Source organism: Protopterus annectens, chromosome 3.part1 (genome assembly GCF_019279795.1).
Source record: "Protopterus annectens isolate FY-2018-M chromosome 3.part1, PAN1.0, whole genome shotgun sequence".
Lineage (NCBI taxonomy): Eukaryota > Metazoa > Chordata > Ceratodontiformes > Protopteridae > Protopterus > Protopterus annectens.
The window spans coordinates 428,758,906-428,778,398 of NC_056732.1; positions in this window are offsets into that span (position 1 = coordinate 428,758,906).

Genomic DNA, 19,493 nt, shown 5'->3' on the forward strand with positions numbered 1-19,493 from the left:
TGAGATCAGTCTCAGTGGCACAGTGATTGAATGGCACTACTTCTAATAGGATCTGCATCATGGCACAGACATGACTACAGAAGTTATGTTCTTTTATGAGTTTTGCAAAAAATATTACATTGTAAGGTCATTAGACTGCCAATGGTCTCCAGATGCTGGAGAAGCAATACAAGGAAAGCTGATGGCAAAGATTTGCAAATAACGTAACCTGAGCCAGCAGAAGTAAAACAAAACTCCAGTATTAGTGGTTTTATAATATGCATAAGACTATCACTATCACATTGGGGGAGGCCCCTCATGTTTAAGTATGGCAAGCATACCAGGCACTGTTTTTCCTTGTAATCCTTTAATATATTCATGGCAGACTCCACAAAGATGCACTAGGACTGCTGTAATCATTGTTGCGAAGTTTCTCTCAATCTTCCTCTGGACACTCTTATATAAGGGAAGACAACATTTTAGTAGACTTTTTTGTCTTTGAAAGCAGGAATGCAGTACTTCTCATACCCCACATTGGAGCTCAGAGATGATACAACTCCAAGTCCAAAATTTTAATGGCAGCACTTAACTGGGGATCTCATTCCACAATATTCCCAAATATCAGTTTCAGGTCTTCCTAGTTCAAAACTTTGATGGCAGTACTTCACTGGGGGTCTCATAGGTTCATAGGTTCATAGGTGTGTACTAGGCTAATGAACCTGGAGCCTTTACAAGCCAAGCCCATAGGATCACCCTGGCATTGTGACACCCAACCTTAGTTCCTAGTGCCCCTGTCGAGTAAAGCCACTGGAGTGATCCCCGGCATGAATTTTCTATTTCTCATCCACTCATCAAGATTTCTCTTGAAGAGGGCCAGTGAGGTGCTCTGCTTGACATGTATGGGAAGCCTTTTCCATAGCATGGGCAGTCTCAGGGTTATGAACCTATTCCTCCAGCATGTTCTGTTGATTGTGGTAATGAGGTTGAAGTCTCTGGAGTATGTGGTGTCGAGCAATTGGGATTTCTTTACATGTAACATTTCTAACAGAACTGGGTCAGACATGGCTTTGTAAGTCAAGCAGAGATCGCCTTTAAGTAGGCGATATGAGACAGAGAATAGTTGGAGTTTTTTGAGTCTGTCCATATAGGGCAAGTGTTTAATGTCTAGGATCCTCTTTGTGAGGTACTTTTGCGGCCTCTCCAGTTGTTGCAGGTGTCTAGTGAGGTACATGCCAAATGGGGCAATAACCTCTTTCTTCCTGGATGCAAAACCCTTATTAATGAGATGTGCCACATAGAAGGACTTGCTGACCACAATGGCAACGTGGTGGTCAAAAAAGAGGTTGCTGTCAACCTGTGTTCCCAGATCTCTTATAACGCCTTCTGTGTTCAGTGGACTACCATCAGTGTGGTAATTCAAGGGAACTGGGTTTTTCCCAAAGGGGATGAAGACACATTTTTTGGCATTAAGCTTAAGGCCATGGTTCTGACACCAGTCATTGGTTTCATTGAGGCCTTTCTGCAGGATGTCAACATCACTTGGGGAGTTAATAATTGCTCCCAACTTGCAATCATCTGCAAACTTTGTCAACCAGAGTCCCTTTGTGTTGGCCTGGACTTCAGAGAAGTAGATACCAAACAGGCGAGGACCCAGAACTGAATTCTGTGGGACTCCACTCGTGACTGGTCAGCAGTCTGACTTGGAGTCAGCTACTTTCACACTGTGGGTCCTATCTGTGAGCCAGTTTGCAACCCACCTAGTGATATAGGGGTTGATGCCTAGCGTAGCAAGTTTTTCTATGATTCCTGAGTGGGGAATGGTATCAAAGGCGTGGCCAAATCAAGGTAGACTTCGTGAACCACCTTACCTTCATCCACAGCTCTGGTGAATGACTCAAAGAAGTTGACCAAGTTGAGCAGGCATGATCTACCCTTCACAAAACCAAACTGTGTAGGATCCAGAGTTTGGAGATTCCCTATATCCTTGTTTATTAGGTCCATGATGAGGCGTTCCATATCATTGCATATCCGACTTATCGACTAATGGGGCAATAGTTCCCTGGGTCTGTAGTTGCTCCTTCCTTTGTGGAGAGGGATGACTGTAGCAGTGCACCATTTGGTAGGGACAAAGACCTGAGGTGAGGCTGTGATTGAACAGGGCACACAGGTGAAGTGCCAGTTCACTCTATAGCTCATGTAGAACACAGCCAGGAATACTGTCAGGTCCCACAGAAGCTGTATTCTTGGCCTTGGACAGTGCTTTTTTAACCTGTGCAGGGGGGGAGAGAGGGGTAAAGCTAGCATTGAATCTGTGCGCTAGTATATTTGCAATATCTGTCGACTCAGTATAGGAGGTACCATTGTGCAGTAGCTCAGAGCAAATCTGGGTATTGCCATGGAGATTCTTTACATAACTATAGAAGGCCTTGTGGTTGTCTTTACTATCTGCTGCAATTCTGTTTTCATAGATAGCTTTAGAAGATATGATGAGGGATCTCAACATTTTGTTGAGGCTGATAAGGGAGTTTTTCCAGTCTTGGGACTTCACCTTATTCCGCATCAGTTTCCTCCTGTTGTAGAGTGTGTTTATGGCAGGGGACCACCAGATTGGCTTCATTTTTTTTTTGAGGAGACCGTCTTAGTTCTATTGGGTACATTCCACAATATTCTGAAAGATGAGTTTCAAGTCTTCCTAGCACAATATATTAATGATGAAACTTAATTGGGGATCTCTCATTCCATGATATTCCATATGATGACTTTCAAGTCTTCAGTCAGAAATGCTCCCACCACTGCTACCATCAGATAGCCGCTGCAGTCACACAGATTACACATCCAACACCCATTTCATCTAGCATTCCTAACTGTGTGCCAATTACTTTGGACTCTGTCCAGTAATATGTGAAACTGAGTACAGCCAGTCTTGTTCTGTAGCTCTCAAATGCTAGCCTTGAAGAAACTAGAAGTCTTCTATTAAATGGCTCCAAAATAACATTAGGCGGTTTGATGTCATTTCATTTCTTAAAAATGCTAAGCTTTCTTACTATTTAAAAAAGCAGGAAGATGTTTGTTATTTTTCAGCCCATTAGTAGGACTAAAGAGATCCATAATGTATGTCATCGTAGTGTTAGGTATGATGCAGGGCAATATTAGGTGTACATGTACCATTTGCAAAATTAGTTTGGGTATAAAGAGATGAGAGAAGAAACAGAAGATCCATGGCCAATAGTTTTTTTTTTTTTTAGCAGAAATACCCCAAAACAATCCTGCAGAAGGTTTTGGCACTTCTCTGAAACTGCTGGGTGAACTATTTTTCAAATTATAACTTTGATGGTTATAACAATCACAGTGCTGCTGGAAGTGTCAAGCAAAAAAAGCCCTGTGTCTGAGACATGCAGTCAGGGAAAGTCCGTCATAATGCAGATGACTGCATCTCCATTCTGAAGTTTCAGTGTAGGGCTATAGCAGACATAGCTGTCTCTAACTCTGTGGTGGAGTTACAAGTCAAAATAAAATTACACTTTTAATTAGACTCTTTCTAAATAGTTTTCCATATCAGAGATTGTGTTTTTTTTTTACTTCTCATCCATGAGATTGCCACATTTAATTTTCCTTACTAAAATGAGTTTTGGAATTTGCTCCTGGCATACAGATATACTGGGAAAAAGTGAAATAAGCTAATGATAATAGGCATGCAGATTGGGCAACAAAACAGATTCACTCACACAGGAAACTTGGAAAACAAACTGGACTCACTCATACAGTAAACAATGTACATTACTTGACCAGAAACAATTCAGCAGCCATGTTTCTGATGCAGTAACTATGAGTCAAACATTACAAGTGTCTGCTTTCCTTTAAACATGGTGGTTAATTTGGCTTTCAGCTTATTCTTGCTACTGTAATCTATATTAGTGTGACAGCTAAAGCAAGAGGGCTGGGGCTATGAACTGCAATGTTGTTGTTGTGTCTTTCGGCTTTTCCCGGTTAGGGGTCGCCACAGTGGAACTCCGGTCTGCTAATGATTGGCAGTAGATTTTTACGTGCTGAGTTGCCTGCCCTGATGCACAACCTTCAACGAAGGTACGCCCATTCATACATGTCTCCACACAGAAGACGCTCTAGCGGAGAATCGAACAGGACAACGTCTTACTGTGAGGCGACAACGCTACCGTAGCACCACCACTGCAGTATGTCAGGCTATGAACTGCAATGCAGAGTTTTATTCCCTCAACCCTCATGTGCCTACTGAGTGACCTTGAGAAAGTCACTTAACCAAACAGTGCTTGGGTGTAACTGGGAGTTTAGGCTGGTCTCCGCAATTGTCCCCTGGTCTGCAAACCTAGTAACTACTTCTGAACATCTCCAACACTGTGCATTCTATTATCAGGATCAGAGTGCCAGAAGAAGGTACAGTTATGTAAGTAAACATACCATAACTGTAGACCACTTGTTGTAATATATTATTGTTATTATAGTAGATCACTGCTGCACCCTTTTTAAAACTGCTTGACTTGAAGACAGATGTGGGGGGGGGTGCCCAATGGCAGAAAAGCAGAAACGGCCTAAAGATGAGTTTTGATAGATGAGTAACAAAGACCAGTTGATAATCAGTCACACAATAATCAAGAACCAGTAGCACTTGGGACTTAAATGGGTCATGCGTCTTAGAAAGGTGCCAAATAGAAAATCTTTTCAACTTAGACATATAAGATTTTTAGTTGCATTTTTAGCCGCCTTTGTACCTATTTTATATCCTCAGGAAAAATAAATGTGCCTAAAGTGAATCACAATTCTATCATCCAGGCAGTCAGCTGAAGTGTTTCCAGGTTGATGTGTCCCAAACAACCCCTGTCATGCCTGAGTAAATCTAGTCCGTGGGAAGGTTGTGATAATTGACCATAGTCAATTTCAAAAGACTGGAGAACCATTTTTGCCTAGGACAAAATAGGGGTCACAAACACTATCCATGGAGAGTCCTTCTGGATACTAAGAAGAATCCTTGGTATCAAGGAAATTCTAGAAAAGCATACAGGAACATTCCTGTCCATTGGAATGAGAAGGCACCTGTCTTCTTTGTTTGTTTATAAGGAATGCTGGAGCAAAATCTCTTTAACTGCCTGTTTTGAAAATTGGCAAACAGACCTGTTTGAGGTTTCCCCCACAGCATCATCAATGTCTGGAAGATCCTGAATGTCATTTCCATTTGTGAGGGTCTGCCCTGATCCTGCTCAGCTTGTCTGTTAAAATATTTTGCACTGACAGAATGTATGTGTCAAAAACAGTCAACATGAGCTGATTTACCAACTCCTAGGCCATCACAGCAAATCTGCCAAGAGAGTAAGATCTGGCAACCCCTTGTTTGTTTATGTGCCAGATCATTGTGGTGCTGCTTCTGATAATGTGAAGAGGTATTACAGACCAGAGATGATTAAAGGTTTTCAAAGCATTGCTAACTGCCAGCTTCTCTTTGACTCTGATGTGCATATGTCAGTCCTGCTTGTTCCACAGACCTTGCACTTCCATTCCTTTCAATACAACTCCCAAGCAAAGTCTGAAGCATCTATTGTAACATACTTAAGAGGAGATGGGAGGGATAAGGGGAGGCCTTGGGTGACAGAGAACTAGTTCACCCACCACAATGCCTTCTTTTTCACAACCTGCAGCATGAGAATCTCTAAAGATAAAAACTGTTGACACCGAGACCTGAGGAATGACTGAACTTTTTTTCACGTGACATCTGATCAAGGGAATCATACTAATCATAGAAGCTATGAAATCCTGAGAAATTCCAAGGCAGATATCTGATATCAGTTGGAAAAATTGTATGAAACTTTATTTGTATGTGTACTTTGTCTAGTGGAAGGAAGATTCCTCCTAGGGAAGTATCCAGAAGACATCCCAGAAAAATCATTCTGTGCGAAGGGAAAAGAGATTTGTAAGTTTACTTTTAATCCCAGCCTGAGCAAGACTTTCATTACACATCAGTGAATATTGACAAATAGAAAAAGAGTAGGCAAACATAAAACAATTATCTAAACACAGAAAGATGTGAAAGCCTTGAAGTCTGCAGCAAGCAATTTCTGGAGTCAGACACTTTATCAATATGTTTGTTACTGTGGACAGACCAAATGGCAAGACAGAGAACTGATAGTATAGGTCAGATACAGAAACGCTTAACAAACAACTGAAACATTGCCAATGGGAATGTGATGGTAATCTTCTTTTAAGTCTAACTTTACCATGAAATTAAGTGAAGGAAGCAGAGGTAAGCCTGACCTACTCCTTTCATCAAGACTGACAGGAGTGGTTCTACCTTCCCTGACTGATGTGGATTCATTGTCCCTTAGTGGAGCCTTTGCATTCTCTCTGTGCAGATTTCATCACTTACCAATCTACTGCAATGCCACACAGCATAATCATGGAGACAACCCTGATCCTTTGTATTTACTGTATTTTAAGTGGCCAGAAGCCTTTTCTGCTTTTGCTAAGTCTGGATGACAGTTACAAAAGTGTCAGTCTATCTTAAAAACGTTGACTTTGTGATATCCATGGCTTCCACTCTAGTAGTACAACCTAGAAGGTTAAGTTTACAAGCCAATATCTAGCAGTACAGAAAAGAATGTTATGTTTAAAAGTCAGTGGCTAGCTGTAAGGCCTAGAAGGTTAAGTTTACAAATCAATCTGTAGCAGTACAGCACAAAAGGTTATGTATACAAACCAGTCTCTAACAGTACAGCACGGAAAGTTAAGTTTGTAAGCCAATGTCTTGCACTACAGCACAGAAAGTTAAGTTTACAAGCCAATCTCTAGCAGTACATCCCAAAAACTTTAAGTTTGCAAGCCAATCTCTAGCAGTACAGCATAGAATGTTAAAGTTTACCAGCCAGTCTCTAGCAGTATAGCATAGAATGTTAAAGTTTACAAGCCAATCTCTAGCAGTACAGCATAGAATGTTAAAGTTTACAAGCCTATCTCTAGCAGTACAGCACAGAATGTTAAAGTTTATAAGGCAGTCTCTAGCAGTATAGCCCAGAACATTAAGTTTACAAGCAAATCTCTAGCAGAGTATCCCAGAAGATTGTTTACAAGCCAGTCATTGGCAGTACAGCCCAGAAGTTTAAGTTTACAAGCCAGTCTCTAGCAGTATAGCCCAGAAGGTTACATTTACAAGCCAGTCACTGGCAGTACAGCCCAGACGGTTAAGTTTACAAGCCAACCTCTATCAGTATAGCCCATAAGATTGAGTTTACAAGCCAATCTGTAGCAGTATAGCATAGAAAATAAAGGTTATAAGCTGCTAATTGAACTTCTTCTTCTAGTCCACGATTTATGTTCTTCAGTATTGAATTGCAAACTGTGTGATTCTGACTAAGTCCTTTAATTTGTTCAGTGCCCCTGGTTCATCTCTAAAAAGAAACATAAATACTTACAGGGCCTCACCTTATACATGTAATAATACATTTTTCACAAACAGCACAAACTTGTGCTAGTTGTATTTCAAGAAAGTGTGTTATTCCAGCTCTTCCTTTCATTATGTATCCTGTACCATCCCAAAGTCAATGGCTGCATCCATCTCTTACTACAGATGCTATATTGCTGTTTATGTCAGTCCTAATACTTAACAATGCAAGATACATCTACAAAAAATGTCCATTATTTCATTTGTTCATTCATCCATTCTCCACTTGCAGGCTTAATCCATTTCCGGATCACAGCAGAACATGGATTTAGAAGTAGTTAACAAGCAACAGCTGGTACAGGTTTCAAAAGTTACCTACCAGAGATATCAGAAGTAGCATATATCCACAAAATTAATTAAAGGTAAAATGCTAAGCACGACAAAACCATGCATAATTGGTATGCAATGTCAATATGTCACAAACAGAGTTATATAACAGACACAATACGAAGAGGTACTCAGCCCTAAGTCCAGTGACATGCAATTAGTATGGAAGTAAGAAGAAAGGATGGAAAGTATGATGGACATGATGGACATAGAGAGCTGGACAGATGCTCTACATGTGACTGATATTTCTGTGAACATCACTGAGTATGACAATCACTCATACTGAGTTATGCTTCTGGATAAGGGATTTCGCTTACTCCAAGGTGCAGCAAACTTGGAACTGATTATGATAAACAAAGGGGTGCAGTGCATAAAGTCTCCTATATGGTGGTGTGGGGTATTTTGCCTTCCATATGAATGCAGCATTCATGTTCTAATTTGAATTTACTTTTTTCAAATTCATGTAGAATTCAAACTCCAGACATCACTAATGATGGCATGGAACCCCAAAATGATGCTTAGAAAAGAAAAAAAAAGATAAGAAAGTAAGAAGAGGGTTGATAGTGAAGGAATGTAGAAGACATTGCACATTGGGTGAGACACAGCATTGAGGGAAAAATAGAAAAGGAGAGATTAGGTAAGACAGTGGAAGACAAAATACAAGTGGAGATAAAAACTGATAGCTGAGGGAATGAAATGCTGTGCGCATGAGGCAAGAGAAAGGCAGGAAAGAAGAGCAAGAAGGAACTAAGAAGAAGGGTATAGAAGGGAATAAAAGGGGAAACAAGTAGGACAAATGTCAAAGGTGGTTTATCAGAAGATGCAATGATTGCTTAATCTACAGGGAGGAATATAAGGAATTTCTATACATGCATTCATGTAATGTCAGAGTTGCAATAAAAGTCACCCTTTAAGTGTGATCTTGAAGTTTGTTTTGTGATAATTTTTATGCTGATATCAGGTAGCTCTACAATCCTGTATCAACTAAGGAGACAAACTCACTTTGGAAAATAAAAAATAAAACGACACACGTAGGCTCAAAAATGGTACTTAAACTTTTTAATATTTAAAAATAACAACCGGTTATTTTTAAATATTAAAAAGTTTAAGTACCATTTTTGAGACTATTTGTGCTATTTTATTTTTTATTTTATACTCAATACAGTGGTGTGTTTTTGGTTTTCGAATTTTCACTTTGGATAATGCTGGTTGTGGGCATGTGCAGAAAGTAGGCACTTACTGAGCACAGAGTCAGAACATATTACTCTAGGGCTTGGCTTAAGGCAGTGTACAAAGAGAAACGTAACTTAAACTGAACTTAATTTGGTTGTACTGCAGCTCAAACTTGCAAGCTGCCTTTTGCAATGTACAATATTCCCCTATTTCATTTCTTTAAGAGAAAGTATATTATTTCCGGAATTACTTGATATGATCGACATTTCACAATGTCGAAACCCATATGGCCGAGACCATATGCTCGACATTTGAAATGCCAAACATACAAGTAGACCAACAAAAAAAGAATAAAACTAAATTTTAAAGATGCCCCCCCCCCCGTAACTTTAATATACTAACTCTGAGATTACACTACAGTGCAGAAATGGAAATCTTTCCATTCCGCACTGTACAGAGATGCCGGATCCCCATGGTCGACATTTCAAATGTCGATCATATGGTCTCAGCCATATGGGTTTTGACATTGTGAAATGTCGACCATGTGAAGGGGACCCATTATTTCCATATCACACCTGAGGTTCAGACTCAAATGCAAATTTTTATTAAGCTACTTAAACTTATGTACCATTGCAATGAAAAACAAAAGAAAGAAGACATCACAATATAAAAGAATAATGTTTTGATAAAGTTTTAAATGTTTAAAATAGGTCATAGGCCAGCATATGTTCTTTACAGACTTCATAAAACTGACATTGATTTTGAATCCTAGCGATTTGCCTGAGTTTATCACTTTACTGATAGTGCTTGTGAAGATTGTTGAAAGATGGGCGAAGGCTGCCAGCCTAGTCAAATACAATTCAATACATAATTCTATCATTTGTATAAATAAATGTAAAATACAAGCTTGTGGTCTTAAATGAAAGAAAACACTGTAAAATGTGAACTTCAAGATTGTTGTAATATTGCCATCTGCTGTAAGGAAAACCAAGCCAAGCAATTCAAATGTTCTTTGAAGTTACAATTATCTAACAAAGTGGTGCCGAAGTGGCTGGCTGAACACATTCTTTCTATTGTCTTAACTTAAGGAATAATTGTTAGAGTATACATGTGAAATGTATTTTATTGTAGTAGTTTCCTTAGCAGGTGTTAGATTTCTAAATAATGCAGTTTGTGGCCTGGGAACTCCAAACTAAGTTTCAAAATGATGTAATATGAATACTGGGAAAACCTAAGTGTCAAAATGATGTAATTTGGAAGGGCCTTAGCAGAGATGCTTGTTAGTGAGTTTTAAAAACTATTGTTGAGAAAGAGACTGAAGGCATTTTGTCTTGAACCATCAACCCCAGCACTGCCTATGCTCTATATATGTCTTTAAGTAGGATTGTAGCATTGTGTTTTCTCTTAAGAAAAGCTAAAGATTAGAAAGTTAGATTAAGTGTTTTCCTTTGACATCAGACCTGTCCTACTGTATTATTTTAAGTTTCTGTGTGATCTCTGAACTCTTAGATATCTCTGCGGTGTAGCAGTATTGTCTTGTGTTTTAATTATTTATTATTAAATATTTTAAAAACCTTTACCTGTGGCTGGTTTGTATAGAGATAGTAGGATCTAGAGTACATTGCATATTTATAGAGTTCATTATAATAAGTCACTCTAAAAAGCCTTAGACTGAATAGTCACATTACCAAGTGCATAATAATATTGCACAGTAATAATTGGACACCCTTTCAAGGGCCTTTGGGTAGCTGATAACTGTTAGCTGGTGGTGGCAGAAATTACTACCAGATAGTCTGGTAAAGGAGCACAGCTGGAGAATCTGTGTCAGCCTTTCCCAGGAGTGTCTGCGAAGTTGTATAAAAACTTATCTCAAAGTGTGGGTGTGTGTCAGCTACCTGGGCAGGGACACGAAGCACTGGTTGCAGAAGGTACTGGAGGTTAGCTTACCAGCTATGCTGAGAGCTGTGCCAGTGGGGAGTCTTATTGGGGACCTGGAGAGCAAGGGAGCAACCAGCCCCAGACTGACTGTGATCTCTGTGTGCTCTTAAGGGAAGTTGTACTTTGCTGTGTGTATTAGTTATCCTTTTTTCTTCTATGAGATGACCTCCCTGGTGTTAGTGGTGAGGATTGAGGCTCCTTGATTGCTGTGCCAGGGCATGGTCATCATAGTGCTAACCATGGCTGAAAGATAAAGTTGAAAATACCAATTTTGGATGTATTATTTAATTCCAAGCAACACGCTTTGAGATTCTTTGTATATTAAGAAAAAGACCAACATTGTGTTACCATTTCTGTGTGTCACTAACAGTCTATATGCTCTCCCTTTATGAGTTAAAGTGAAGTAGAGTTACACTGTCATCTATACAGCCACTCTTTAATAATCTAATCCCAGTCAAAGCTATAAAGGCTTATAAATACCTAAAAATACAATACCCTTTTGTGTGTGCATGTGTGTGTGTGCGTGTGTGTGTGTGTGTGTGTGTGTGTGTGTGTGTGTGTGTGTGTGTGTGTGTGTGTGTGTGTGTGTGTGCGTGTGTGTGAGTGTGTCTGTATTTGTGTGTGTGTGTGTGTATATATATATCTATCTATATATATATATCTACACACATATACACACAAAGGTTAATATATATGTTTATGTGTGCATGATTGCTTAAAATTGAAAATTCAAATCAGTAAACAAAATAAATGGATCAAAAAGGACTAAATCCCAAAACCAACTGAATCCCAAAACCATAAAATAAAATAAAAACACTGCCCCCCCCCCCCATGCAAACCCACACACAAAAGCAGGAAAACATCAAATTCCCTGTCCCCTCTGTACCATGTTTTCAGAAACACAGGAGCTGGCATCCAGCAAACCGATGAAAATAGAATGTTCACTCTTTATCATTCGATAATATGGACTGCAATTATTTGTATATATTTAGATATGTTCTAGTGCTCCAGAGGGGAAAAGTATCTATGGTTTCTGTTGAATTATGATGGCCAAAATTTATTGCGGCACACAGATATTGCAGTGCCTGCTGCCAAGCTTTGACTCTGTAAGGCAACAACATCAACATCTACTTTTTTTATTTTCATTCTAGGCATTCCTGTCTGTGGCTGAATGCTTCCATGGATCTAACTATGCAAATAAAAATGCTGCTGTTCACTGCTTTCTGAATGAGAATAGTCTGTCTCAAGTGTACCTATGTATTCAGTCCTTGACATTGCAGGTCTTTATGAACAGTAATGCCTCCGATTCATGGCACTTTTCAGCTTTGTGCCACTGCAGATCATAGAGTCATAAGTTCATAAGTGTATTCTATGCTAACCACAACTGGGGCCCTTATAAATCCTAGCCATGCAACTCAAATATATCCCACAAACTGTGCCTTAGAGGTTATTTTAAGAAGGTGTAGATTAGTTAGGGCATGATTTTAATGGAGGCTCTGTCCATTATAGACACAGAGATCAGACCAGAGGTGAAGTTCTGATTTCCCAGCCACTGGTCCAGGTTGAATGTGGATGCTTTGAGATACACACCTACCCCTCTAACATGTCCTATTTAAGTTGTAATTACAGTTTAAATCCTTAATAGCAGTTCTGGTGCTGTTTGTTATATGGATGTGTAAATGGTCTATCAGAGTGAGATCCAAGAATGCTTTGTATGCCAGGCATAAATCACCTCTCAGCAGTCTGTAGGAAACAGATTGCAGACATTGGGTTTGGAGCCAATCTGCATAGTACACTGTGTTTACATCTTATATTCTCTTTGTCAGGAACCTCTGTCAATTTTACAGTTGTTGCATGTGCCTGGTAAGGTACATAATGAAGGGGACATTATACTGAATGATGGGTCTGGTGATGATTGATAACAGTGGAACAATGACTTCCCTGGACCTAGATGTCGTGCTGTTACTTTTAACTTGAGTGACGTAAAATGATTTTCTTCAACCTTAAAGCACATGTTGGGTGAAAGGCAGGTGACATCCTACATGAGTCCTCAATTCCATGACTACTGTGCCTAGATTTAGGGGTAATTTATCAATGAGTTATTTTTCCCAAGGTGGACAACTTCCCAAAAGGTACTAGTATGCATTTTATGGCACTGGGTTTTAACCGGTGGCCTTGGTACCAGTCATTTGTCTGTGTTAGACTTTTATATAAGATGTTAGTATCTTGGGAAAGTTTCTGTGATTGCTCCTAGCTTGCAATCATCTTCAAACTTGGTAAGCCAGAAGCCCTTGATATTGGCCTGGACTTACAAAAACTAGATTGCAAAGAGGAGCGGACCCAGCACAGAGCTCTTGGGGACTCCACTGGTGACCAACCTCTTTGTAGAGGTAGTGTCTCCAATCCTAACTTCCTGGGTCCTGTACGTTACCCAGATTGCTACCCAGAGAGTTACTTAAGGTCTTATAGCTAATGCTGTGAGTCTGCTTTAAATGCATGTGTGAGATATTGCATCAAATGCCTTAGCTAGGCCATTGAAGTCAATATGCACTGTTCTTCCTTCATCTATTGCTTTGGTAATCATTTCAGAGAAATCCACCATGTTCAGTAAGCATGGCCTGCCTTTGGTAAAATCAAACTGGCTTGGATCCAGTGTCTGAAGGTTTCCTATGTCATTATTAATCACTTCCATGATAATTCTTAAAATGGCTTTGCATATAAAACTAGTTAGACTAATGGGTCTGCAGTTCCTGAGATCCACTGGTGTTCCACCTTTGAGCAGAGGGTGACAGTTGCAGCCTTTCATTCATTTGGCACAAAGTTTGTGTGGAGGTTATGTTTGAATAGTGACACCAGTGCCCCTGATAAATCATATTTTACACTATTTAGAAGGCATCCTAGGATATTATCAGAGTCCATCAAAGCTGTATTCTTGGCCTTAGAAAGTGCATCTAAGACATGCTCCTTACTGATAGTTGGAGGGTTTAGATTAAATGTATTTCCTGGGGAATGTCTGTGGTTAGAGTGGTCTAAAGCTGTAGATGAATTTGTCAGCCAGAAGATTTGCTATGTCTCCCAGTTCTGTGAATGTAGCTCCATTTACCAAAAGTTCTGTGCACTTTTGTGTGATACATTTGAGGTTTTGGACATAACTTAAGAGAGCCTTAAAGTTGTCCTTAACCTGCAGCACTGTCTTTAACCTAAAAATTGCTTTGTTGGACTTATTTAGTTCTCTTAGTTATCTATTCAGTTTGATGAGAGAGTTTTTATATTTTTTGGTGTTAACAATGATTTGTTTTCTTTTGTTGTATAACCTATTTAATTTTGGATTCCACCAGGGTAATTCCAGAAAGGCTGGTGTGTTTCCTCGGACTGGAGTGGCTTGAACTATTGGGAAAGCTATTATTTAATATATTGCTTTGGAATAGTTTCTAACTGTTAAGTGGTTTGCTTGGGTGACATAATTGGTTCTTATTCCAATGAGGACTACTTTGTAGTTTGACTTTATCATAGTGGACATGACGGGGGGGGGGGGGCTGTGCAGCATGCTCCCATATTTCAGAGTACCAGGTCCAATACATTTGTACCTGTAGTAGGTGTAGCCCCTAACTGGTCCACAGTGTTTGTATTTACAATGCCTAGGAATATTTGCCCCTGTAAATTTGGGGTTATGTAAGATTTTAGGATTTCCAGTTTATAGAGGGACAATTAAAGTCTCCCATTAGTATGGTATGTGTTTGAATAGTGAGTGTCTCCTGTAGGGCTAAGCATGATCTCTGGGTTTCATGGGGCATAGACCACATCTCATGGAGCCTTTACTTCTAACTCCATAAGGCAAACTACCACACAATGCATCATCCTGGTCAATGGAGACTCCATTGTAAAACACAATGATGGCCCTCTCACCTGGTTGAATAAGGAGAGAGTCATAGTCAGTTGCTTATTGGAGCCAGCATCTGCTATATTACACACACACTCAGGTCACTGGACCACAAGTACCAGTATGACTTTGTCATAGTCCATGTAGTTGTAAATAACCTGATAGGTACCTCCCTAGAGTATAAGAAGAGATACGTCATAGGTATCTAGCTCTCAAATATGTATACCATAATACCTTTTTAGTCAACTCCAAATTGAAAATGCTTCTGACATAGTAAATCACAACTGAAAACATCTAAAGGTATTACTGCTCAACTGTTGGAGTCTAAAGAAGAAACTTCACTTCTTACAAGCTCTCCTCACCCAAAGAATGCTGACTTCTGTGCAGTCAATGAGAAGTATTTTAAAGCTTTAAAGCATACCCTGGCAGTGCATATCTATAATTCCTTCCACACATTTAGATCAGCTACTACACAGGCAGAGATTAAAGTTGGAGGTGTCTCAACTTAACATCAAAAATAAATATACCACAAGGCTGGTCAAATAGGACAATGCACTTATGCTTTGATTCAAAAACCACTGGCAAAGTCCCATACCATTTCCTTGCAAGGTACAGGTTTCCCTCCATGATCCAAGAAACCCAGAACATGTATATAAGCTTACTGAGAACACTCCCCATCCAACCCAATATAATTTTCATGGCCGACTTTAACTACCAAACTATTAACAGGGTATCATATATGACGCCAAACATGCAGGCACAAAGATTCACAAATTTTGTAAACATAAGATCACTGGGATAGATTGTTAATATTCTGTTCAAGGGGTGCAAACAGACTGGATCTGGTCCCCACTAATATGGGAGAGTGGCGCACACCCCCCTAGTGCAATGTCTTGTGCGGTAATGTCAGACTATAAAACAGTCACCTTTGAAATAAAACTAAAACCCAGAATCCCAGCTATCAATGGAATATTCAGGAACTACTTTAAGGTTAACTTCCTACTATTAAGTGATGACCTGGCAAAATTTCAAACCCAACTAAACCCTGAGAACACTGCTGCGTTTTCAGAACTACTCAGAGAAACACTGTATAAGCACGTTCAAAGCTGTATAGAGACTGCTGCAATGATCAGGCATAAGTAGAGAACTAACTCAAAAAACAAGCCTGTCTGTTGGGATCACAACAGCAACAGACTAAAACAGAAAGAAGAAAACAATGGCAAAATTTGGGAAGTGCAGCACCCAGCAAGATAAAAGTGCTCTCATCAAATTAAACAAGCAACTCAGAGGACAAATAAAATCTACCAAGGCCAAGTATGAGGTAAATTTAGCCTCCAAGGCCAAGGACAATCACAAGGCAATATTAGGTATGTCCACAACATCAAAGGCATCACCATCATTGTTGTATGCAGAGATCATTTTTAATGGAGCCATCTATACTGAGCCAAGCGAGATATAGCAAACCTACTGTTGGACAAATTCACCTCTAAATTTACCTCTCCTCCCCACAGCCTCCCCTCAGGAACAACCATCAAATATAAATCTCCCTATCAACAGAGAGTAGGTCATCAACGCTTTCTCTAAGGCCAAGAACACTGCATCAGCGGATGCTGACAATATCCCAGGATGCCTTCTAAACAGTATGAAACATGACCTATCAAGGCCTCTAGAATAACTATTTAAATAAAGACTTCATGCATCACAGAGAACAGCAACCATCATCCCTCTGCACAAAGGCAGGCCATCTACTGACCCTTCAAAGTCATGGAAAGAGTTACTATGGAAATGTTCAATAAGGACATAGGAAAACCCCAGACACTGGACCCAATCCAGTTTTGTTTTGTCAAGGGCAGATCATGCCTACTTAACCTTGTGGACTTCTTTGTGAGGGTCACCAACACAATAGATGAGGGCAAAATGGTTCACACTGCCTACCTTGATCTGGCGAAAGCATTTGACAGAATACCCCACTTGGACATTGTTAACAGACTCAACAGATTAGGTATAAACTCTTATGTCACCTGATGGACAGCCAGCTGGCTCTCAGACAGAACCCAGGAAGATAGAAGTGGGGAGTCCACCATTAAAAAAAAGATATTAGTGGAGTTCTTCAGGGATCAGTCCTGAGACCACTCATTTTTACCATGTACTTTACTGTCAAGGCCTATGTCATGGGCCTCTGGCTGACCAAATTTGCAGAATATTGCAGATTAGGAGCAGTCATAGAATTTTCAATGACTCTAATAGCATCATAAGTTCACAGGAGATTACTAGTTTAATGGCTCAAGTGCCCTTACAACTACCTAGTTTTACCCAGATCTTACCCAATTTTCTATCCTTAGAGGAAAGGTAACAGGGGTCAACAAGCAATGTGTTGACAATTGTTACCAACTATCTCTGTCCATAAGGGGCATAGGTACCACTCCAGGAGCAGATAAAGTAGATAAAGTGTAGGTGTCACTTTGTTTCCTTTTTTTAAGATAGATTGTGGTCAGCCAGTTCCAGTTTTTCATAGTCTTTTGATATATAATTTTATGAACAATACACAGCAAATTCATTAGAGGTTTTAAATGATTAGTGGAATATGTTTTTAAACACAAGTGTCGTCTTTATTAAATAAAGAGAATTGATGGATTATAAAAGGGTGAACCTTTGAATGTAATTGTATCCAGTGAAGTTCTGTTCAAATAATTAAAAGGAATTAAAGTCCTCGTCTATTATTCCATTATTCATGGTATGCTTCTTGCAGTAAGGATTATTGTCTGTGATTTAACCAAATGTTTTTTTTTTTTTTTTCTGGTGGTTTACATTCTTGCTGTAAAGGAGTGTACATGGAACAAGGAAGAAAAATTAAAAAAAAACTTTAATTAACTTTAATTATTTTTTGACCTATGAATAATGAAGGAACTGGCAAATTGCAAGCAAATCCTAATGAGGAGAGTGTGAGTTTAACCCAGTTAATTTCATTATTAATGTGGGGCAATGCAAAAATGGACTGTGCTGTTACAAGTGAGGTGAATAGAAGCAATGTACTGAATCACCTAAATTTTTCTTCCAACTCAAATACTTGTGTTCCATTGAATGGAGTTCTTTTCAAGCGCAATTCCACCTGCTTGGAGGCAGTTTCCCGAGGAGCCAATATGATTGGACAGGAACCTAAAAAGGAGAATATGTAATTGGAAGGAGGTGTTGATCATCCAACCAATAATAGTGACGTTCTTGAATGATAAACAAAAATTTTGTATTAACTAATGGAAACCTACAATAGGTTTCAGATTTTAGAGAAGAAATGGTCCACATTGTAATGCAGAAACTGTTTACACTTGAAAAGCTGTTAAAAAAATACAGAGAGTTACAACTGGACAACATTTTCTTTGAGGATTCCTTCAAGTTGCAATGTGTGCCGAAGGGTTTGAAGATATTTCAAAGTCTGAATAAACTACAGTGTTGTTTACTGTTACATCATGAATTCCTTGAATTGTTTGACCTTATTGCATGAAACTTTATGAGACTTCTCATTAGAGACAATCTCCAGACAACTGCTGTTTTGAAAGAAGAGATCCTGTCACTGCAACACGATATCATTGCGGACTTACACTTTTCCCTATATGAAGAATCCTATAGAAACATTTTTAGTAGAGTGGAACAACACATGGAAACAGTGAAGAACAAGAAAGAAAAGAAACTTTTTACAGGACCTTGAGGAATATGAGCACAAATGGGCATATCTGTATCCAAAAGTGGTTCCAGTAATATGGTTTCCTTTGTGGAGACGGATGACAGGGTAGTGCAACTGATATCTAACAACTCTAACCATCAAGATGTGTTTTACTATCAGGATCCTACTAATTTTTGGCAGGAATTTACCTCCCTCCAAAGGAGATAAGTGAGAGTGAGAAGCAAATATTTTTCCCAGTCTCAACAGCTGGAATCATTTCCAAAGAATCAGCAACAGAATTCCTAATACCACCCGAGGGGACAACGCGGAAGGAGGGGAATGAAAGCTCCCTATTACCAATGGTAACAGACATAACCAATGACTCCAACAATATTGTTTCAGAGTTTGAGGGACTAAAGCTTTACAACTACAGTGACATTTTAATAACACCACACTATGGTGCTTTTTTTATACCACTTTGGAAAGTGCATATGGTTGAAAATCTTTTGAACATTAAACTTTTGCTAGGAATGCCAATTTAAAGTTGTTGCTTGAAAACAATGATAATAGTAGGACTGCTGGTGTTAATTTACCATCAGAATTTTATATGAGTAGTACCTATAACCCCCATTTAATACCTCCAGGAGGTTTATTTGATAAACTCTACGAGACAGACGTCAGAACAGCTTACAAAATGTTTTTCAAAACCTAAGGAATTGATAAGTCTTGGTGAACAGGATGTTTTGTCAGGTTTAATAAACAACAATGCAATAAGAATTATGAAACCTGACAAAGGAGAAGGGGTTGTGATAATGATTCAGCTTGATTATCAAGATAAAATGTTAGAATTTTTGCACAATAGTGAGTACTTCACAACAGCATCCCTGAATGAAGTTAATATATCTAACTGTAGGCTTGATTTGTTATTAGAGGAATTGTTCCTGGAGTACCAGTTTAGCCTAGAAGAAATAAAAATAAACTCTTTCAGCTTTTTCTGGTTAGGGGTCACCACAGCAGAACTCCGGTCCGCTAATGATTGGCAGTGGATTTTTACAGTGCCGAGTTGCCAGCCCAAC